The sequence below is a fragment of the Lissotriton helveticus genome, chromosome 1_1 (genome assembly GCF_964261635.1).
Source record: "Lissotriton helveticus chromosome 1_1, aLisHel1.1, whole genome shotgun sequence".
NCBI lineage: Eukaryota > Metazoa > Chordata > Amphibia > Caudata > Salamandridae > Lissotriton > Lissotriton helveticus.
The window spans coordinates 1,286,559,340-1,286,584,069 of NC_136057.1; positions in this window are offsets into that span (position 1 = coordinate 1,286,559,340).

A 24,730-nucleotide genomic window follows, 5' to 3' on the forward strand; every position below is an offset into this window, starting at 1 on the left:
ATATAGGCCTATAGGACTCACAGGACCTCAGGTTCCTATTAGGTCTCAATATGATAGTTATGGTGGATTCATCCCAGGATGAAGGGAGGTCTTGCCCAGATATAAAGGCAGAATTAAACAATTGAAGCAAGACTGGGGCAAGCTCTTCTTTTAAGATGGAATACATTTCATTCGGAATGGAATCAGGGCCAGCAGTTTTCCCTTTTTTTAAGGAGCTGATGATTTGAAGGAGTTCCTCCAGAACAATAGGGCTGCTCAGGTTGTCTTTTTCTGAGTTCTAAAGCATGGGGAGTTCCAGATCTGAAAGGAATTCCTCCATAAAATCTTCAGATAACGTTTGGTCCTCTGAATAAAGACCTTGGAACAAATGGGCAAAGGCATCCTTAATCCCTGTATCTTCGGTGATGTATTTACCAGAAATCGAACATCTTAGATCGTTTATTAAGTGTCTAAACTGATCCGCTTTTGCTTTCCATGCAAGACGTTTACCACATCCTTCCCCATACTCATGATGAGACAACTTACTAGCATCCCAATTCCTTTTAATTGTTGCTTCCAGATAGTCAGCAACATCTCGCTGTGGTTACTATCTGATTTGTATGAATTACAGTTTCGAGAGTTGTAATGTCTTCTCTCACTTTCTTATTCTGAGCAGTAGACAAGGAAGTTAAGATGTCCCAGACAGTATGGGGGAGTGCTGAGTCAAGGTTGAATAGCAAACCTCTTTGGTCGCTGTTTTCAACTTTTCAACTACGAATGGTTCCAAAAGTAACGAGCGATTTAGAGTTCATCTACAAGTGAGGGGTCTCTTTAAGAGGGAACTTTACAAAACTATCGCAGAGTGGTCAGATAAATGTTCTGGGACATGGCTGACATTAATTGCGTTCTTACTAATTTGAAAATCTACCAGGAAAAAGTCAATCCAAGAACGGTGACCACACTTTTTATTGTGAAAAGTAAAGTTACTCCCTGACGTCTGGCCTTGCATCCCATCACTCTCCAAATATCTAGAAGCCCCCATATCAGTCATCAACTGTTTCAGGGCGGTTCTCGTTTTTTGAGTTGTAGCAGCTACTCTCCTAGAAGTTGATTCCTGCCTTGTATCCAGATGTACATTAAAATCACCACCTATTATAATAGGATCTTTAAAGTCAATTAATTTAAGAATGAAGTTTGCAGTGGGACCAAATCATCTGAATTTGGGCCTTAGTTACGAAACAAATGTCAGCCAGAGACCATTGACTTTGGGACCGGCAATTGCTCGCCTTCCAAGCGGATCTACCTCACTTTCTCCAAGTATAGCTTGGGTGTTTTTTTTAAATATAAGGGCAACCCCTTTTATTGAACCAGACTGGGTGGTGCTAATACAGTGTTCTACTCATTTCTGTTTTTTAAGTATCTTTGCCCACTCCTCTTTGCATAAATGTTACCCTTGGAAATAGAGGACATCGCTTTCTGAAAGCCTCAGATATTCTAGAATTTTTCTTCTTCTGAAGGGGACTTTAAGACCATTTACGTTCCATGATACAACTTTCAAAGTTGTTGGCTAATCAGGCCTACCTAGATCTATCATAAGATTGTAAGTATATAAAAGGGGACCTGAGAGGCCTATGAAGGCTACACAAAATAATAAATATAGCAGATTGGTATAGAACAATTACATTTGTTTGATTTTTATTCATGAAGGTGGACCATTTTTTTCTTTTTTCCCCCATGCTCCCCCACCCAGTGCACAACAACAAAACCATTTTTTGTATTTTATTTGTATTTGTGACCCCTACCACCCCTTCCTTCCAACCTCCCCACCCTGGGGAACCGTCCCAAAGCACTGGAGGTATACAGAGGATACCTCCACTTTCGTACTATCTCTCTATCTATGCAGAATTAGCCTTATAATTTGGGTGTGCTTTTTATCTCGTCGATCAGGGAACTGATTTCGGAGGGGTCCCTGAAATTATACATTTTGTTGTTCCACATCAGTTAGCAGTGGCATCCAACCCCCCCAGATCTTGTATATATTTCCCTAATTCCCACTGCCTGTCTTGTGTGGTGCGTGAAATATCGGACCTAATACGAAAGGACCAATCTCCTTTGTTGTATACTCCTGCTTTAAGCCCCCCGGTAAGGATCTTTTCTTTAATTGAGTACATTTCAAAATTGACTAATATCCTTCTCTGGTTTTTCTTCCCTGGTCTCTTGGTAAAGGGGTCTCGTTGGAGTCTCTGGATATCGCATTCTAGGGTCAATTTGTCAAAGTCAGGATGAAGTTCTCAGAGAAGACTAATAACAAAGGACCTTATGTCCCCTCCCTCAAGGTCTTCTGGGACATTCAGAATCCTAATATTATTTCTTCTGGCACTGTTCTCTAAGCTTTCTAGTTTGTCCCTTAATTCTATATCATTTTCTTTTAGCCTCATGATTTCAGATTCATTTTTGTCGACTTGTTTTGAAAGGTCTTCTAAAGCTGTCTCCATTACTCCAAGTCTTTCCATAATATCATTCATTTTTCCTTCCAGAGTCTCACATGTCAACCGGATCTTCTGCTGATTGGGTTCAGAGACTACACACTTCTCTAACATTTCAGTTAGCAAGGTAGCAAAGAGGTCTTCTGTAGATGATCGCTCCCCCAAACTGGGCCCTATTGCTGGCTCACTCATTCCATCCCCTTGTTGGGGTGGCTGACTCCAAGAAGTTCTTAGCCCATGGTTTTGCTGGTTACAAATGCTGTCTTCTTCTACCACTGCCAGAGGGGTGAACCTATGTCTGAGCAGAATGGTGTTGCTTTCTACTTCAATTCCCCCTGCTGATAAAGGTGGAAATATTGTAGACTGGGATGAAAGTCTTTATATCAAAGAAGCATTAAAACAACTAGAACACAGAACATTCTATACCAAAAGTGATAGTATGGACAGTACCATTACAGTGTGGAACCTGCTGAATGACTGAGAGAGAAAAGTATCATACAAGAAGAATTATTCAGGTACCTTTAAAAAGACTATACAAAACTCCCCATATTTTATCTACTACCCAAAATTCATAAAAACCCTACAGAACCGCCCGGAAAACCTATTGTATCCTCCTTAATTTATAGTGTGGCAGAAAACATATCGAAATATGTGGACCATTTCTTGAGATGATACTTGACAACGCTTCCATCATATATAAGGAACACAAAATACTTTTTGAGTAAATTGAACAATGTCACATGGGAGGATGATTGTACGCTCATGACCATGAATTTAAATTCACTTTACACCATAATTGATCACAATCTTGGGATAAAATGTTGTTGCCACTTCCTGGAGGAGAGATCCATCCATTTTTACAAGCACACTAATATCATTGTAGAAATTATGTATTTCTGTCTCAATAATAAAAAAATGTGTTCAATGATACAATATACAAGCAAATACTGGGGTCAGCGATGGGTACTTGTTTTGCCCCCAGTTTTGCCAATCTGTTCCTGGGGGCATGGAAAGAAGAAATTCACAAAGACCCAATCATCTCACACATGTTGTACCAAGCCATTATATGGCTTAGGTATATAGACAATGTATTTGTCATTTGGATAGGGAGTGAAGAAAGTGCTACAAACCTCATTACAGAGCTGAATAAGAACAATTTCAAGTTGAAATTGACACACACAATGAGCAGACAATCTATTGAATTCCTAGATGTTTTAGTAGAGGTCAATAATAAAACATTGACTACCAAACTACATAGAAAGATGACCACAGGTAACACTTTGCTCTATGGCCTCAGCAGCCACCCGGATACCTTTAAATGGAGTATCCCCTATGGGTAACCACTGAGGGCAAGAAGAAACTGTAGCACTGATAAAGCACATCAGGCAGAAAGTATAGATATGATGGAAAGCTTTAGAGCTGGAGGTTATCCGAATTGGGTACTCAAAAGAGCTAGAAACAAAGCGGAGACAGTTACTGGAGAACAAACCCCGACACGGGTAACAAGAATGACTAGGTAATAGTCAGCAACACTCATTGGGTAATTTTGACACATAACTTGGAATCTAGCAAAATTAAAAAGATCATAACTAAGAACTGGAAGACTCTGACGAGTGACCCTATCATAGGACACAAACTAGCAAATCGTCCCATGGTAACTTACAGAAAAGGGAGGAGCCTGAGGGACATTCTAGTGAAAAGTGACATCAGACATAGACTTACAGGACCTACAGGGATTTTTTCCACGTGGTCACTGTAAAGCATGCAAGTATAGTCACATGAAGAAAACGTATGAAGCACCTAACAAAAGCAAAACGATAAATCAATTTCTTACTTGCAGTACTACACATGTGGTACATATTTGAGAATGCCCTTGTAAACTGAAATAAGTAGGGAGCACTATCTTTGCAGCCAAAAAGAGGATATTGGAACATCTGAAGGCCATAAATAACAGGGATAATCATTATCCAGTGGCCAGGCACGGCAAAAGTACCATCTGTCCAATTGCTCGATGCTCAAATACTATGCTATTGAGCAAGTACAAAAAAGTCAGAGAGGAGGGAATAGGGTCCTTCAACTGAGACAGAGGGAATCATGGCATATTATTGAACTTCCAAACAAGAATGCTCGGAGGTATTAATTTAGACGAGGAATTAGGAATACGTTTACAAGAAGACTAGTTCCCCAGTTCTAAGCAACAGTGTAATAACTCCTTTTTCATTGGTAAAACGAACATGAATTATAGAATGTGATGTTATTTGTGCTTTGATCGATGATGTATGATTTTAATCCTGTGACTGATTTTAATTATTTGATTTTTCACTAATGAGGAAAGGAAGGGGCCTACTCCTGGGAGGAGATGCTTACAGAGGTCGCCTACCCTTTTCTTTGAAATCGCGTTGTCGTAATTTAAAAGCTCCTTGTAGATAAGTCGACTGTTTTGTTACTTTGATGTTGATTTTCTCTGAACACAAGTATATAGGAGTACTTACTGAAGATAGGGTTCCTCACAGGATGAGTGTGTTTCCACTTTTAGCTAGTATCCACCAACCACATACATAGAAGAAAGGCACATGGAACTCTAGAAAAGTACCTAAAAGTATTTATAGAATAGAATAAGACGATCGGGAACTAGAGACGTTTATGCCACTTGGAGAAAGAATTCATGTCCCCCCAGTTTACAGGAGTTGTTGGAATAGTCGTTACATATTAATTTATGACACTCGTAATGCCCATATAGTCAGTGGACCAGGCTATATGCATTACCAGCCTAAAGTCACTAGTGTGAATTCAGGTCTCAGTATGATAGTTGTCTTTACAGGATGTGCTGTCTAATTAGTCTAAGTAGTTCCCGTTCTAGACTGAAGCACGAGTGCACACATCTATAATTCTAGATTGATTTGCACACCAGATACTTCAGAGTGTGAGACAATACGCATTGACAAATAAATATCAAGTGGTGAGTCTACCCATATAAAGATGAGAGTCTAGATTAACACCAGGTACTGTACCTCACATACAAAAGTCAAGGGAGGTTAGCACTACAAAATGGCCGCCATGTTTACAAGATACAATGATGTTGTCTTTCAGTATGTATAGATGTGGTTGACATTTTGACCGGTGTGTAAACAAAGAGACATGGTTCTCCAACACGCGTAACTGGTGATTAAATCTTTGCGGACAACCTATCCCTGATTGAGCGTCTACTTCGTTTCTACAATATTTACATAGATATCATAAAATGTTGCAGAATATCGCACACTCAAAATAGACACAATGCATATGATTTATTCTTGTAAAGTGTTTCGACTGCAGACAGTCTTGTTCACACAGAGATAATTCTGAGTTCGCCTCATACATGTTCCATTAGACATGAAAGATGGACTAAAGCAATACAGTGATACCGACACAGACACTTCATGTAAATCAACAAATTCATCCACAAGAAGTGAACAGATGGTAAAACTAACAACTTTTTTAGATGAATATTGGCTCCTCCAGAGGGACAACAAACTACAAGGACAACACCTGCATTCAAAACCAGAGAAAGAGGGAAGAGTCAAAGAGGCTGGGGAAGAGGAAGAGGCCAAGCAGGAGTCAAGGGAGGAAAAAATTACTCAAACAAAGGGAATACATGAGTAAGAGGAAGGGAGCGCATGGAAACTACAGAAGGAAGCTTCAAGAGGGAAGCATATTGGATGAAGAAAAGGTAAGCAAGGCAAGTATTAAACTGATTGATTGCCCCAAATCTCATCGTGAGAAAAGAATGCTTTGTTTGGTCCCCTCTTTCTATCCATCTGAACCCTTCAACTACCCAGAAACTTCTGTTGATCTATATATATTTATAAGGAAGTTAAAACTCTTGAAATGACACAGCCTTAAAACTAGTACCATTCCAACCAAGAAGAGAAGGGGCAGTAGCCGGGGTCACATCAAGAGCGATCGATGACACATATAAGGATTTTTAAGTGGGGGATATTGATACCCTCTTTGCTCTACAGAAAGGGGATTGGAATCGGATTAAGACTCTATCAGGATGTGCATCACACTCTAACAGTTGAATATCACTACTGATCAGGTAGTCACTACTCATTTCAAACCCAAGTCTGTTTTCTTTCCCAATATGCCACATGATAATATCAACACATTTTATGATGTAGTCACAAGACATCTGATTAAGTTTAAACACCACCGTTGGATCAGAAACAGTGTCCAACACAACCTCTCTATCACTCAGAAAAAGATAATAAAATCCTTATCTGAATATACCAACATTATTATATGTCCAGCGGATAAAGGGAGGGAACATTGTTCCTCGGAGTAGGAAAATGTACACTACTGAGGCCCTGAGACAAGTGCATGATCCCAACTTTTATATTAAAATCAACAAGGAAGGCTATAACAGTAGCATTCTAGAAATATGGAAACAATTGACAGAATAGAAGAATGGTGGCATCTTAGAATGGGAGGAACATTGTTTCCTGAAAAAGGATTACCCCAAATCGCTAGTACTTACCTTCTTCCCAATAACATATTCATGTTTGATGGCTCCCTATACAGGCAGGTGCTGGGGACCGCTATGAGGGCATACTTTGCCCCCAGTTTTGCCAATCTATTCTTAGGGTCATGAGAGAAAGAAATTTGGAAAGATCTGTCTAACATTCAGGGAGATGGTCAGGTCATTCTGTAGCTTTGCTACATAGATGACCTGTTCATAATCTGGAAGAGCTCAGAGGATAGTGTGGTCATGTTTATCACCAAACTCAATCAGACCAACCACAATGTAATACTCACATGTAACATGAGGAGGAAGAGCATAGATTTCCTGGATGTTAGAATCGAGATACTAAACTCTTTTGTCACCCTGACAACCTGAAGTGGAGCATTCCATACGGGGAGCTCCTCTGTGCCAAAACAAAATTGCAATATGGAAGAGGCCTTCTTAGCTGAGGAGAAGATCATGTATACCAGATTCAGAGAATGAGGATGCCCTTCATGGGTTTTGAATAGAGTGATTAAAAAAGCTAAGAAAGTGGACAGAGCCCATACATTGACAGACATCCCCACTGATACGACTGAGGGGGCCTCCACCAATACCAGGGTTATAATTACCTATAATTCCAATTCACAAGATATAAACAAAATCCTTACGAAAACTTGGGACAGTCTTACCAGCAATAACATTATAGGGCACACATTTCAGAGCGGACCTAGGGTTACATATAAAAAAGGTCACAGCCTTAGAGATATTCTGGTTCATGGTGACATAACCCTTACACAACAGTCCAGACAACACAATCTTCAGGGATTCTTCCCATGTGGCCACTGTAAGGTGTGTCACAACAGTTACATGAAGAAGGAATATTCCACATCTAGGGGCAAGCCTAGTAGGAAGATCATTTAATTTCCCACATGTAGCACAGCCTTTGTGATCTATGCCCAGGAGTTTCCTTGCAGTTTGAGATACATTGGCAGCACTACATTCATGGTCAAGAAAAGAATACTGAAGCATATGCATGCCATTACTATCAAGGACACACATTTTCAAATTGCAAGACGTTTTCAAGACTTTCACCTGTCCAATAGTTCTCTACTCAGCTATTTTGCTATTGAACAAGTGAGAGCCAACCCCAGAGGAGGGAACAGGGTACTAGAATTACATAAAGGCAAAACTAAATACATACTAGACTTGGGGACCTTGAGCCCATGGGGACACAACCTCAATGAAGAACTTGGTGTGCTTTTACATGATGATTAGGCCTTTTGTAGACCATGATGTGTCCTATATCCTCACTGGCTGTATCTTCATTTGCACGTCCCCTTTCTCTTTCTTGACCCTTCTTGACTCTATTTGACCCTGTTTGACTTTTTAGTAAACCTGGGCGTAGTTCGCGAAGTAGAGCTACGCGTAGCTACGCAAAGTGCACTTCGCACTACGCGAGGTACGCGTAGCACTACAAGAACTGCATAGTACCCTGTTCGCACTGTGCAAGATGCCGTTTTCAATGATTACACAGTGCGGACAAGCATCCAGCACTGTGCAATCATTGAAAACGGCATCTTGCACAGTGCGAGCTGTAGTTTTCAGCCGCTCGAGTAGATTTTTACTCGAGCGGCAGCTTTCTCAACGCAGACTGGTAGTTTCTCATTGCGAGCGGTCGCGAGCATACGCGACCACTCGCAATGAGAAACCTGACCTACCCGCCTTGAGAATCTCACCGGGAGGTTTATTTTTCCACGCTTGCGATCAGCAACTTGATGTTGCTGATCGTGAACGAGGAAAAAGTCTCGTTGGGATGTCATTTTGCCTGCTCGTGGTCAACAACTTGACTTTGAGGACCGCGAGCAAGCAAAAAATGACCCCTGCACTACGCTACGCGTGTTTGCACTGTGCTACGTGCAGTTCGCCTGGTGCGAAGTAGCGGAAACTTCGCAAACTATGCAAGCGTAGCGTAGTGCTTTGCCTAGGGTTACTTTTTAGAATTTCACGTTTCCTTTCCTGATTTGAAATATCTTCTTTCTCCTTTTTAGGAATACACCTGTATGACGATTTTGTGATGAACAGTTATATATATGTTCTCTGTTTCTCCCCATTCTTTCTCTTATCCCCATACCATTTACCAATTTCCTCCTTCTAGTCTCAAGATTGATTTCAAGTTGTTATGAGAAACCAATAGGGAGTAGTTTTATTCCGGTTTTTCTGTCTGTTTTTATTCCTAGGAGGAAAGTAAAGGACCCACCAATGGTGGAGGATTAGCAAATGGGTTCCCCACCCTTTCTTCATGAAACTCATCTAAGGGGTGTCACCTTTTCTGCAAGATAAGACGTTTTTTACTTCTATTATACTTTACTCTTTGGTCTTTGTTTATTGTTTTTCTTGAGGTTTTCCTTATATTTTTTAGATGAGACATGAAATTTCTCTGTGGATTTCGTGCTTCAATTCACCTAGGGTCCGTGTATACATATGTATATTAGAAAGGATATACGTTGTTTCTGACTTTAGCCACTTGGCGCATGAAATGTACACATTTGTATATTCACTTAAAATGTTTGTGATAGTTTATACAAGCAAATGTGTGGCCATTCTGCCAAGGCATTGTCTTGGGAAATATAGGTCTTGTACTTGTATGGCGATCTCAAGGTATTTCATCATCATCATCATCAACATTCTTTATTTCGGCAGGATTTGCCATAAAAGATAAAACACACCTTTATACAAATAAAACAATGAGTTGACCATGGGCAAATAATCAGAGGTCTTAAAGCAGCAACGTGATTCCATGTTACATAAAATCGTACGTGCAGTATTAGTTAGTCCGTAAGAAGGATAACATTATTAAAATGTTGATTACATGTTAATATGTATTTGTTTTTTTATTTAACATTTATTCTACAGCCCTAGGTAGTAAGCGTCTTCTCTTGTGCCAAAATGTTTCCAGATATTTAGCTACGGCAAACACGATCATACCAGAGAGATCTGTTTTGAGAACCCTGTATGCCTGCAAACAGTGGGTGAAACCCAGGTTTTTACAAGCCGATACGATCCAGTGCCTCCTTGCCTGCACATACGTTTGGCAGAAGAACAATATGTGCAGCTCTGTTTCCTGCTCATAATTACACCCAGGACAGTGACACAGGGGGGCTCAGTCCATTTACTGGTGTAGGCTCGGATTGGTAGACTTCCGTACCTCCACTGTAGGTACAATTTCCTGGTAGTGGTTGGAAATATGACATCTAAGATTTCCTCCAGCTTATAGATATCCTTAGTCTTTAAGAAAGAATCAGTCAGAGTACCAGACGGTGTGCCTTGTCTGTGTGCCGCGATTTTGCTTTCATGGTACAGTGAAAGCAATTGCTTCCGAGAGACCGTAGGACAAGCTATCGCGGGATCAGACCACAGAGTAGCTAATCCCAGGCGCCCAAGCTAATTTTTTATGTATTGGAACCAGGGAATTTTCCCCACATTTGGGTAAGTCAGGATTTCCTGCAGCTCGAACCTATAATTCACTAGCTCTGGTGTGGTCCAGACCCTGCGCCAAAAGGATTGGGGCCTGGCACCCAGATCTTCATCAAGTGGCCTCAGTCCCAGATCAAGCCTCATCCGCATCAGGGGGGTACTAGGGGGAAGTGATAGGAGCTGCCTAATGAATTTATTCTCAGTTGCCACCATCTCACGTTTACACATGTTGCCCCAGAGTTCACCTCCATACATAACTGCTCCCCTGGCCTGCACTCTATATATCTCTAGTGGGGGACCAATCGCCTTGATAGTGGATTTGTTTTTGTTTATAAGGCTAATAACTCCTCCCGCCAGTTGGGCCAGTATAAGTTGAGATTTTGTTTGATGGTGACCCCAAGACATGTTCTCATTTAGAGTGACCCCTAAGTATTCGAAAGTTCAAACCCTTTCCAGCCTATTTGCACCAATACACGGGTTAGGGCGTGTTTTTGTTGGGGGGTTGAAGATCATATGTTTGGTCTTGAGGGTGTTAATCTCAAGGCCATGCTCTTCACAGAATGCCTCGAATCCATTAAGGACTCGTTGGATCCCCATGGGAGATTTGGACAGCAGCAGGGTGTCGTCCGCGAACATAATCGCCGGCACCCTGCTGCTAGCAAGTCTGGGGCGTCACTATCCTCAACCCCATTTAGATGGGCAATTACCCCGTTGACATTGAGGCAGAACAGGGTTGGTGCCGAAACACAGCCCTGTCTTACCCCCCTGTCAACGGGGAATCTGTTCGATAGAGAGCCATCCCGGCCACATATAACCTGTGCATAGTTATCCGTGTGTAGTCGGACAACTATGTTTAAAAGATGGTGCGTACCCCCATATTTGAAAGGACAGAGCAGAGTTTTCTACGGGGTACGAGATCAAAAGCCGCCCGCAGATCTACGAAATATATAAGGGCCAGGAGGAAGATTTCGTCTATGGTAGAAACTTTTTTCCTGAACCCTGCTTGGTAAGGGCTCAGGACTGAGTGATCAAGCATCCACACTAATAGGCGATCCAAAATCAGCCTCGCAAAGACTTTTTGTAGGACGTCAATGAGGCTGATAGGCCTGTAATTGGCTGGGAGCAGAGGAGAACCCTTCTTAAAAATGGGTACAATCTCTGCCCCCAGCCAAGTACTAGGGACCTCCATCCCACCTAGAATTGAATTAAACAGGACCTGTAAGTAAGGGGCCCAAACAGTTGGTTCATGTTTGAACAAGTCTCCCGGGAGTTCGTCCAAACCTGGGGCTTTCTCCGCTGTCAGCTGAGAAATTGCGGCGCCAACCTCCGCCACAGTAAATTTGTCCTGGTCCACTAGAGGGATAGGGTCTGCCACTAGATTACCTATATCCTCTACATGATCTATGCTTGCATGTGCATATAGGGTGCGGAAGTGAACCTCCCAGACACTAGGAGCAATATTAGCTTCTACTGCTGGTGTTGAATCCGAAGAGCCGGTTTTAACAATCTGCCAGAATTTCCAGACATCTCTGGAATTGAGGGCGCCCACCATTTCAGTCCAATTTTCGTTGTCCCACTCAATCTTGGCATTTTGGATTAGGTGTTTGTATTCATTCCTTCTAGCCCTAACAGCGCAGTGTTACCCGTTTGCTTCATGGCCTCAAGGAGATCAGCTTTGGCCTTCCTACAGGCTATATTGTACCATGAGGCTTTTAACGCCTTACCTTTCTTTTTCATTACTCGTGGGTTCAATACCTCCGCTAGAGCACTAGTAAGCTCTGAATGAAGGTCCCCAAGTTTATTATAATTCTCCGTAGACGGGGTAGTAAAGTAAGTTCTTCAACTCTTTGTAACACCGGAACCATCATAGCGTAAAGCCGAAAGATAGCTTCGCGGTTCCCTATACCTTTAGCCCATCTGACTCTGCGTCTATTGTTAGATAGAATTACTCTAAGGCCCAGGGAGGCGTTGGCCATCTGGTTGTCAACAGTAATACCGGGCACCGAGAGTTTCAAGATCAGCGCATTATGGTCGCTTTCTTCTCGTAGGATTACCTTGAAACTCCTGACCTTAGCCCAGTCACGCATCTCCACGAGAATGTAGTCCAAGCGTGACTCCTGCCCAGATTTATTAAAAGTGGGTTTCGGGGGAATATCCCCACTGACCCGCCCATTACAGGCCCTTATGGAATTATTTAGAGTCAGGGCCATGATTTGGGTAGCCAACGGCGTCCAGGACTTTACTGGTGGGCCCCTCACAGGTGGTATATCCCATTGATTGTCCTCCTCCATGGGAGCACCATCCAGAAAGGCTGGCAGCGGCTCATATTGACAATTAAAGTCACCCCCTACCACATATGAGATGCCTTGCGGGATAGTACCCAGAAAGAGGGATAAATCCTCAATTGTTCCTGAGACATTAGTTACGCCCATTGGTCTAGAATATACGTTGACCAATGCTAGTTTAGCCGCATTTGGCCATTCCAGTATCACACATTGGATATCCTCAGAGTTTGTCTCGAGGGCCCTTGCATAACATCCTAAGTGTGAGCCCACCCAGATGAGAAGTACACCCGACAGGCGTCCCTCCCCCCCCCCCCCACATTTTGCCGGGATTGAGAATGTGGCAAAACCAGTGCGCCAGTAATCCTCCCTAGCCCAAGTTTCCTGAAAGAGACAGACATCTTGCGTGTCAATAAATGACCCCCAATCAGGCAAGTCAAGTTTGTTTAATATCCCTGCCAAGTTCCAGGAAACAATAGACAAGGTATTTCACCACTGGGGTCTATATTCATCTATTGGACCCACTTGGAGTGTAAGATATTAAGCCCTCCCAGGTAGTACTCTCCCCTTTTACTTGCATGGTACTGAGCAGGTGCATGTGTTTTGAAGGTGTTTCCCACTCATTGTTGGGCTGTACAATATAGCAATACTATTTACAACTTTACTATGTTTCCACACTGCGCTTCTTTTTACATTGGGTCATGTTTTGTTATCAGTAGTTGAACACATACTGGTTCGTCGGCAGTTTTCAACACACCATGCATGGCACTATGAACCTTTTCATTATTATCAATATTTTACTTTGAGATATGCTTCAGGATGTAAAAATAGAAAAAAACCATTGTTGCTATTATTGCACCATGCATTATATATGTTGCACCTTTTTCAATCTGTCCATGCAATTCATGTTATAACAGAGGTTTTGGTATGATTTTACAATCCGTTTCATATATGTAAAATTGAACCAAGTATACCATAAGATGGCAGCCTTTTTTCGAGAAACACATCATTGTATTGTTTTAGTCAACCTTTCATGTTTAATGGAATATGTACGAGGCGAACTCAGAATAATCTCTGTGTGAACAAGACTGTCTACAATCGAAGGATTTACGAGATTAAATCATCTGCATTGTGACCCTTTTGAGTGTGTGCTTTCCTGCAACATTTTATGATTCAAAATTTGTCTGGCTTGCTTCACCAGTCAAGCGTGCCACCTCTCTATGGGCCCAGGGTGTCGAAAGGGGTGAGTTTCAGAAAGGGATTTATAAACTAAAACATACTTTAACCTAAAATTCAAATTGTAAAATAATAAATAATTAACAAAACACTCTACAACTTCTGTTTTTTTACATATACTTGATAATACTACAACCTCGAGAAATTGTTAAGCTACCAAACACACATCACTCGCAAACAAGAAAAAAATACATTAAAAAGTGTATCTAAATTATTATAAAACAGACACCTACCCTAAAACAGAAAAAAATAAAACCTAAAGACGTAAAGCTCTATAGCCAACCAACAAATAAACATTTAAAAGGAAACAGATGCTCCAATAGAAAAGACAATACCTGCTCCACATTACAACACCCCAAAAAAAAAAGCTGCAGAAAAGTGTGAAACATCGAAGAACATACTTGTAGTATAAATAAGATGACTAGATGCATAATTTTATGCATACATAATAAATATATAAACCATTTTAAGATTGTAATTCTTTATGCAATGACATTATTTTCACACATAATGACAGAAAGGGCAAGTTATATCACACAAAAGAAAACAATTGTTAAGTCACATGGGTTACACCTACAGCCAATAAAGTACATTGATGGAAACTGTGAATTGTAAATGTACCCAATATTGCTCTAATGCATACTATGCAAGGCTCACTACCAAAGATGATAGTGTAATTAATGTAAGGGAACACAATCAACACCCAAATGTGACAGATGTAGAAGTAAGGGAGGTATTGCAGAATATAAAGGAGACCAGCACTAGCTCCCAGGAGCCTACAACAAAAATCCTAAAATATGTACTCCCTAAAGTATCTGAAAACATCATACTTCAACTACCACCTATACCCACTTTAAAACGTTTAATTGCACGAACTGAAAAGCAACCAATGATACACCTCCTGCCCTACAAATCACACTTAGGTCCTCATTATGATGTCAGTCAGACTACAACCGACGGCCTGTTGGTTGCCGTCTGAACGACATCTAGTGCTGCGGTCCCAACAGCCGCATTATGATGCATGGTGGTCGGAGGCAGCATGCAAAGGGACCGTTGATTATGACGGGCTCAAGGAGACCATACGACAATCTATCAGAATGTAATTGTTAGAATTGGGGGTCTCTAGTTGGCACAGGTAGGTACTTTTGACAAATAGGGACCCTCTTCTCTAGTCAGAGTAAGAGGGGTACACTCCTAGAATAACCCCTGCTCACCCCCTTGGTAGCTTGGCACGAGCAGACAGGCTTATCTCAGAGGCAGTGTGTAAAGCATTTGTGAACACATACAGTAATCAAGTGACAACACCACAAATGGACACCACACAGGTTGTATAGTTATACAAATGAGTATATTTTATATAGAGTTACCACAAGACCATAAATGACAAAAATAATCCACAATACTATTAGAATTCAAGAGTTCTGGTTAAAAAGACTAAAATAAAGGTTCTGTGCGAGTCGGTAGCCCTGTTCGGCTACAGCTTTGCTGAAATAACATAGCGTCTAACAAAACCAGAGGACCGCGTCGATACGGGCCCACTCAAAGGTCGACAGAATCGGTCACAGTACCTTTTACTTGATGCGGCCGGCACAGATGTGTGAGCCGTTCCGGTGTTCGTCGCGGTGCAGAAAAGAAAGCGTTGCAGGTCACATCGTTCCTCTGCGGTGCGGGCAACGGCCCGTTGACAGAGTCGGTGAGTCCAAGGCGTATGTTGCACGGCGAGACGTTGTTCGCTGCAGTGCTTGTAGCTTGCGGTGCGGCGACGGAGCCGGAGTTCGTGAGCTGGCGTCGATCAGTCCGGACAGCGGTGCGTCGCGAAGTGTGCGAGGCGGTGCCCAACTCCGGTGCGTTCACAGGACTCGAAGTCAGCAGCAGTGACCGCGTCGGTCAGACCAGTACGAGTCAGTGTAGGGAGGCGTTGAACGTCGGGGTGTCCACCAGTCGCGGTGCAGGCAACAGCTCAGTGACGGCGTCAGGACGGAGTCGGTGAGCTCAGAGCTTGCGTTGTTCGAGGCGGACGTTGTTCGATGTGGTGCCTACAGGACACCGGGCCGATAGTGAGAGTCGGTCACAGCTCCCTGCCTCTGTAGCCACTGAAACAGCATTTCCAGCAGCAATCCACAAAGGCTGGTGAAGTCAACTGATCCTGAGACTTCGGTCAGGGGGCAAGCTCTTTCCAAGAGATCTTTCACAAGTTAAAAAGAAAGTACACAAAGTTCTTTCTCCATCCTTTGGCAGTCAGGCAACCACTGCAGGCTATTCCCCCAAGCAGCACTTCAGCTTGGGAATAGTCTCGCCTCCGTTTCTTCAGGTCCCTCTCCTCAGCAAAGGTTTCTTCTTGTAGTCCAAAAGTGATCTAATTTCATGGGGTCAGGGTCCCAATATTTATACCCCCAAATCCTTTGTTCTCTGAGGGGAGAGGGGCCTGTACCCAGTCCAAACCAGTTCTGAAGCTCTCTGTTTACCAGACTTCTCCTTTCCTTTCTCAGTGCAGGGCAGGAACATCAGATGCCCCACAGGAGGCGGAGCCAGCATTGTGGAAGGCAAGTAAAGCCCTGGAGCACTTTGTTGACAGTCTCCCTTCCCTTCTTTCAGTGTGCAGGGCAGAGACATCAGCCGCACCCCAGGAGATGGAGCCAGCATTGTGTAAGGCAGGCACAGCCCTATTCAAGGTTCAGGTGCAACTCCTCCCTCCCATCTAGATGCAGATCTCTCTATTCACCACTGGGCTGACTCATCCTGTCTCTTGGAATCCCCCATCCCTGTCACTCACAAATCCCAGACAAAGGTATACAAAACCTCGCAGAGCAGGCTTGAAAAGTTAGGCAAGCAAATACCTGCTGTCTAAAAGTGGTATTTGCAAACACAGAATGTTAAAACCCACTTTACTAAAAGATGTATTATATCATTCTGAGTCCAGGCATACTAAACTCGAATTTCTACCATGTTCTCTGAGTCAGTTAGGATTATAAAATTTAATATTTCTAACAGCCTATTCTGGCCTAAGGAGAATAGGTTGCCTTGCAATAGCGAAAAACAAAATGGCTGTAATTCACTATTAGGACATGCCACACACATCAGGCTTGTCCTACCTTATACTTACAATGCACCCTGCCAGTGGGCCTACCATAGGGGTGTCTGATATGAAGAAAAGGGAAGGTTCAGGGACTGGCAAGTGGGTGCACTTGCCCAGTCAGCATGACAGTACCAGACTGCACGCAGGCTCTGCAATGGCAGACCTTAGACACATTTTACAAATCCGCTTCTGTGGGTGGCACAACCAGTGCTGCAAGCCCACTAGCAGCATTTGGATTTACACGCCCTGCGCACACTCAGTGCACGGTACTAGGGTCTGACAAGTGAACCTAATAGTCAGTCATGGAATCACTAATTAATACATTAATTTACATTAGGGAGCACTTGCACTGTGGCACTGGACAGCAGTGGCGCAGTGCCCAAAGCATCTAACACCAGCAAAAACACATGAGGCATCAGCAAAAATGGAAAGGGAGACCCACGCCAATGGTGCCAGGTCTAACAACAATCACATAAATGGAGCGGTGACTGCTCAGGCACCGCTGTATGGATTATCATAACCCTTTCAGGCAGCCTTTCAATGGAGGTCCAACCGACAGTTAAAGGCAGTCAGAAACGGACTTTGAGAGCCCCTAGCAGGGCCGGTCAATCCGCGGCCTCCTCAGTGCGGCCTGGGGAGCACCTGTGGTGCCCCCCAAACATCCATACCCTGTGTGACAGGCACCAGTGCCTGGATGTTTGTAAACATCCATTTTCCCTATGTGGCTTGTTCTGCTTCCCTTTTTGGCCGCTACCTAAGCCACAATGGGAAAATTGATGTTTCTGACCTCAGGGGCGGTCACATCCTAATTCGTCAGATGGAATTGGTTTCCATTCCGACACAATGCTGGTCTGACGCTCATCCAACTGGGATTGTAATCAGGGCCATAATGAGGAACCCTTCCAATTATATAACAACCTAAGCAATGACAGACACATCTGATTATTCTCTACAGCAGATAACCTTTTAAAATAAGCCATTGTAAAGCCTGGAGGATGGATGGGACCTTCAAAATGTGCCCAACGCCGTTCACTTTGATATACACCAAACATGGTGAAATATCCCTTTTATATATGCCCTTGTATGGAATCAATAAAGTAACACTTATACGAACACTTAAACCACATTAAACATAAAACAAAATATTACTACCCACAAAAAATAATCATAGACTTTCACCATGCCATGAGTCAAACCATTTTAAAAGTTTGCCTACACACATCCATATAAGGCTGCTGCTACCATTTCAATCAAAGCATGTGGAGGCATCTCCAACAATCTGTACTAAGTGTGGAATATGCGACAAACAGTCAATTTGCCTTTAATATAAAAAATGAAATGATAGTGCTAGCCTCTGTCCCTGTCACAGAGGTTGGTAACAACTACAATTTACAAGATAAAGCCCTTTCTAGCAACAAAACTAACACAAACTAAGCCCCCTAATGGATTATTTTGAAGATACTTGTATTGGCAGAATACATTGCTCTGGACATAGATGCCAACCCAAAGTCCAAATACCATGTTGGAATGTCTATGACAGAACCTTTGCATAAGAAGCCAAAACAAACAGCACTGTGGATGGATGGCACAATGCCTTCCAATTCACACTAAGCAGAACCCAATTTACACTCTATAAATTTATAGAAGCCCTACAGAAAAAGCAAAGCTATTAGCAAATACTAATGGAGCAATTCATAACTAAAATCACACCTAAAATTAGCATGCAAAACAAAAGAATGTACCACATGCTACAAATCGCTCACAACATTATATAAAACTAAAATTTTAAATAAGACTGATATGATAAAACAAATCTACATATCATTTACATAAATAGACCAAAACCTTATCAACCAAAAACCTCAAACAGCAAACTCAATCATTATTAAAAATAATCCCAACACTTAAAATATACGATGCCCAATAAAAAACACATAACTAAGCATGGGCGAATTTTGCGGATCTGTGATCCGCAAATTCGCCGAAATCGGCCCCAAAAATCCGCGAATTTGCAGAATCCGCGAATTTGCGTATTTTTAAATGTATAGTGCTGCTTTAGTGCTTTTCCGACACTACAGCAGCATAAAGTGCCGTTATTGTCTCCAGTGACCAAGTGTGTGTTACTATGCCATCGCGCCGAAGGACGCCGGGGTCCCTGGAGTGAGCTGGTGCACACTGCTAGTGTGTGGGCGGGGCCAAACGGGCGGGCTTCATCTATGCTGCCTCTTGTGTGTTAAAAAGGTCAGAGACCAATCAGAGCAGCAGACGAGGAGAAATAAGCTCCTGGACACAGGAACTGCACATGGATTGCGCTCGTGAAAGTGAAGGATGCACTTTGCACTTCACAGAATATAAACATGCAAAACCTGTTAGAAATGTTAAAATATGTAAAGAAAATTGTAAAGTATATTTTAAAGTCTAAATTAAATAATATAAAAAATATACAAATATTTAATGTATGGTGAAAAAAATGTATGCAAAAATGATGTTAAAAATCGGGGTATAAAACAACTAAATTAATGTTTAAAAAAAATTTAAACAATAGAAAAAATCTCGCCTCCATCTCTTGATACATTTGGAGTTTGGAAAGGACGAGATTAAAGGGTGCTAAGCTCTACGTGACACTGCAGAAAGGTGGCTTACGTCTTCCATATTTGGAGGGCAGCTGGCCCATACTGTGTACTGGAGCCTACATCTAGGGCCACACCCTTATGGGTGGAGCTGGAGCATCATACATTGCAATCTTTCTGAGATCTGGCTGTTTATTACACTTTGAGACCTTCAATTACTCTCCTAGTTAATCCAATCATTCCCACTTCCCAATATGCATGGACTGCTGCAAGTCTCAAGCCATATTTAAGCTAAAGTCCCATTGTGGTGCAATGCGGCCCTTATGGTCGGTGGGGAGGACATTCACTGGTCCAGCTGGATTACTCATGGTGTTTATCAAATTGAGAATCTTGTCTCTATGGCTTTATCAAGGGAATTTGCGTTTCTACTCTCCCAACTATGGAAATACAATAAATTGTCCCATGCCTTATTACATGTCCTGGGGAACGTGCATACTGACCCCCCTTGCTCGCCCATTACTCAATACATCCACACCAGGAAAAACTTTGGGGGGACTGCTTTGGGATTTAAGCCACATTGATTGACCCCTGTTTTTACTCCCACATCTAGTGGCATAGCAAGGAGCGTGCGGGAGCCTGTCCGGCCCAGGTGGCATGAGTTTTGGGAGAGGTGGCCTCCCCATCACTCTTACCTGCGGCCATGGCGGGCGGGCGCTGCATGAATTGCCAGCACCCACTTCCCGCTCTTACATACGCCTGCTGTAGCCGCGGGGCAGCCAACGCAAAGACTGCCACGGGCAGCAAATTGTCTAGCTACACCACTGCCCATTTCCACAGTACTCTGTGTCTGGTTGAAAACTTGTCGTAACACAAATTATTTGTTGATGTCTGGGGTACTCTTCTGGCAGATTATAATAAAGGATCATGGGAAGCGCGCCTTAAGTATAGTTTTTTAAAGTTCCTCCACCGCTAGCACTCGTTTACAGCAAGGCTACACAATGCCTGTATTAGTGCGGATTCATGTTGTTGGAGATTTGGCTTACTGGACTGCGATATAGTCCATATTTTATGGGAATGTGGCAGACTTGAGGCCTTCTGGTCGCAGGTTTGGACCATAATTGAAAGGGCCTCGGGGTAGACAGGCCTTTACCAGCCCAGCTAGTGCTCCTGCATGATACTTCTGACCTCCCTTCAGTGGCCCATCATGTTAATAGATGGCTCTCCACCACCCGATGGGTGGCTAAATTGGTGACTCGGCGTCTATTGAAATCAACTCAAATACCAACTTTTCAGACCTGCTTCGACAACATGTACAATATGGTATGCTTTGAGTGCCCTATTTATACGCTGCATGACAAATTACAGATATTTGAAGAGGTTTGGGGCACTTTTCTTAAAAATGAAAGTGCCAAACCCACCCATACATTTAAGGTTTCTATAGTGTATTTCATCCTGCTTCATGTTCCATGCAGACCCATATGTTCCATTGCCAGGCCCCTCCCCTTGAGGTTCCCCAGACTTCAACCCCTATTGTTATTGCCATCCGTTAAAGGAAGGAGATGCGAACAGAAGGCCATCTCATTTTATTTTGTCTCGTACGGGTGTTATCTCCTCCCATCCTTTCTCCGCATTGCGGGTGTATGTTTCCTTTTTCCTTTCTTCCCTCGATGGTTGTGTTCTCCTTTTTCCCTTGTTTAAGTTGTTGATTAGTTATTAATTAGTAAGGGGCAGATGTATCAAGATACCTATTTGCGTTTCTCAAATAGCATTTTTTGAGAATCGATATTTGAGAATTGCAGAATGGTCTGTATGTAAAAATGTGCTATTTTTTTGTGATTTCTTAAAATTCCTTAATTGCAATTAGCAAATTGATAATCGCAATTAAGGAATAATTTCCCATTCATTTCTATGGGCCAGGAGGCCCATAGGAAGGAATGGGAAGTTTTTCTCAATTTGCGATTCGCAATTTGCTAATCGCAAATTGAGGATAATTTCAAGGGTGCAAGGGTGTCTTAAGGACACCCTGCTGCACCCCTGAAATTTACATGTGTGCGCATATGGCGCACATACATGTCCTACGGGCATGTATGAACGCCACATGGCACCTTTACAAATGCCAAAATGTGCATTTTTAAAAGAATTTGCAAATTACCACCAACTACAAGTTGGTGGTAATTTGCGATTTCTTAAGGGCAAATTGCTAATTTGAAATGCTTGATGCATAGCATTGAAGGAATCACAATTTGCGATTCCTTAAATGCTTACGCAAAATTAAGGAATCGAAAATTTTGCGATTCCTTAATTTTGCTATGCATTTTGCTTCATACATTCCAAATTGCAAATTTTTCGTCGCAAACGCTGCTTTATTGCGAATCGCAGCGTTTGCGACTAAAAATTACCTTGATGCATCTGCCCCTAAGTGCTTTAATTGGGATCTGGTATAAAGATGGATTATGGGTTGCATTTACTTTGTTGATGTTCTCGCCCTGTATGGCAATTGGTCTGTGTATTTCTAATGTACTACTCTTCTTACATTAATGAGAAAAACTCAATAAACAATTGAAACACCTGAACAATAAATACCAATAATATAGAGCATACAGTCCCATTTAAATATGATTTCCATGTTTATTTAATAATATATTTTTTCATTTATCAATATATGAATGTTTTTAGAACAAGAACTATAAAAATGTAAAAACGATACATACAAAAATCATTAAAAAAGAAAAAATATGTAAATAATAATGCTATTTGTTACAATTTTGCAACCAACTACTATGTCAATTATCTTTCTAAACATCAACAATAAAAATTCAATGACATAAACTGCTGTTACTGCATAGAAATATATCTCAACAAAGGATTTAATTCTAAAAGGGTTAAATTAAATATTCCCACTCAAACGTAAACCCACTCCATTCTAAAACATTTTAGGGAAGGTTTTGGACACTAAAGGTTTGACATTTACTATTGCAAATACAAACTAAACCATTTTGGGAAGGTTTTGAACACCAAAGGAACAAGATTTACTATTATCATTCCAATCTAAATCATTTTGGGGAAGGTGCTGGACACTAAATGGGTGACATTTACTATTCCCGCTCCAATCTAAATCATTTTGGGAAAAGTATTGAACACTCAAGGTGCAACATTTACTATTTCAACTACAATCTAACATATTTTCTGAAAGGTGTTGGACATTAAAGGAACAAAATTTACTATTCCCACTCCAATCTGAACAATTTTGGGGAATGTGTTTAACCAGTGGCAGCTCGCAGAGGGACTGCTGTAGGGCAGCGGGGCGGGGTGAGGCGGGAGAGGGGCAGGGTGGGGAGGTAGTGGGGTCCGACACACGATGTACAGGAGTAAGGTAAGTATTTAAATAAATAAAACAATTTACCTATGCACGCTGCGTCGCCACTCTTGTCCGTCGTATGTCGTACTCCACTACCCCCCACCCTGCCCCTCCCCCTCCCTGCCCCGCAGCACTTTCTCCACGAGCCGCCACTGTGTTTAACACTAAAGGGGCAACATTTATTATTCCTACTCCAATCTAAATTATTTTGTGTGAAATGTTGGACACTAAAGGGATGAGGACATTTACTATTCCCACTCCAATCTAAACAATTTTGGGGAAGGTTTTGGATACTAAGGAGTTGAAATTTACTATTCCTACTCAAATCTAAGCCCTTTTACGGCAGGTGTTGGACACTAAACTGTCAATATACCCAATCAATACTCAATACTCCATACTCAAGCATCATTTTTTATGTATAAAATAAAATAAAAAGTACTTTGAAGACACAGTAATCCAAACTAAAAACTGATATTTTTAAATGAAACATTAACATATAAAATATGTTAATCACTCATAATATATTTTTATTATTTGTTAATATTCCAAAATTTATAAATATATTATAGAAAAACAAATACCTAATGCAAGTTTAAAAATCATTGAATATATAAAAAAATATTTTTTATGTATATATTTATGTAATAAATACATATTATAATTCACTATATTACATTCATATGACATACCTCGGCACAGCATTTTAACACCTTGGTTGCTCAAGATATTCCTCTGCTGTGCTGGGCCATAATGTAAATGGGTGTGGTCATGACGAGCTCAGCTCGTCATGAGCACCCTAGAGCTATACCTCATGACGAGCTGAGCTCGTCATGAGCATCGAAGAGGTTAAACAGAATGTTAGTTGCAAATATGTTATGTTATGTTATAAAGACTTTTCTAACGCGCTCTATTACTAACAAGTATCCTGGCGCGGAGAGAGAAGTGGCGAACATGGCGGGATTGTCAAGATAGAGAGGATAGTTACACAATTTTATTAAACAGATGGGTTTTCAGACCTTTCTTAAAGGCGGCAAGGGACTGGGCTGCTCTGAGACACAGAGGGAGAGCATTCCAGGCCCCAGCGGCCCGACAGAAATAGACTGGCCTCCTATTCTGGCGTACTTGAATCTCGGCATAATCATTTTGCATTGATTGGCCGATCGAAGGCAACGATTCGGAACATAGAGAGCAAACCGTTTCCTCAGGTACACAGGTCCGAGCTGATGGATAGCTCGGAAGGAGAGAACCATTGTTTTAAACACAATCCTGTGAGCCACTGGAAGCCAATGGAGGCTGCGTAGATGAAAGCGAACGCTAGACCACCTGGTCAAATTGAACAGGAGGCGTGCAGCCGCATTTTGAATTACCTGAAGCCGTTGGATCAAATAAGCAGGTAAACCGCTAAACAAGGCATTCGCATAATCAAGCCTGGAAAGAATTAGAGCACGTGACACCGACTCTTTGGCCTCTCTCGGAAGAAGTGAAAAGAACCTACGGAGGGCTTTGAGAGTGCCAAAACACACGGCGGTGAGTTTTTTGATATGGTCCTCAAACTTCAGATCGCTCCCAAACCAGACCCCTAGGTTCTTAGCTGGGCCACCCATCGAATTGGGACAAGGCAGGTCAGGCGGCCATAGGAGGTCTCTAAAGTTATCGGGAAAGGAGCAATAAAAAAGAACCTCAGACTTGTCTTCATTGCACTTAAGCTGGGCAAGTGCTAACCAGCGAAATACACAGGAGAGGAGAGGCAGAGCCGAACTGCCGATGTATCCAAGTTATCCTTGGG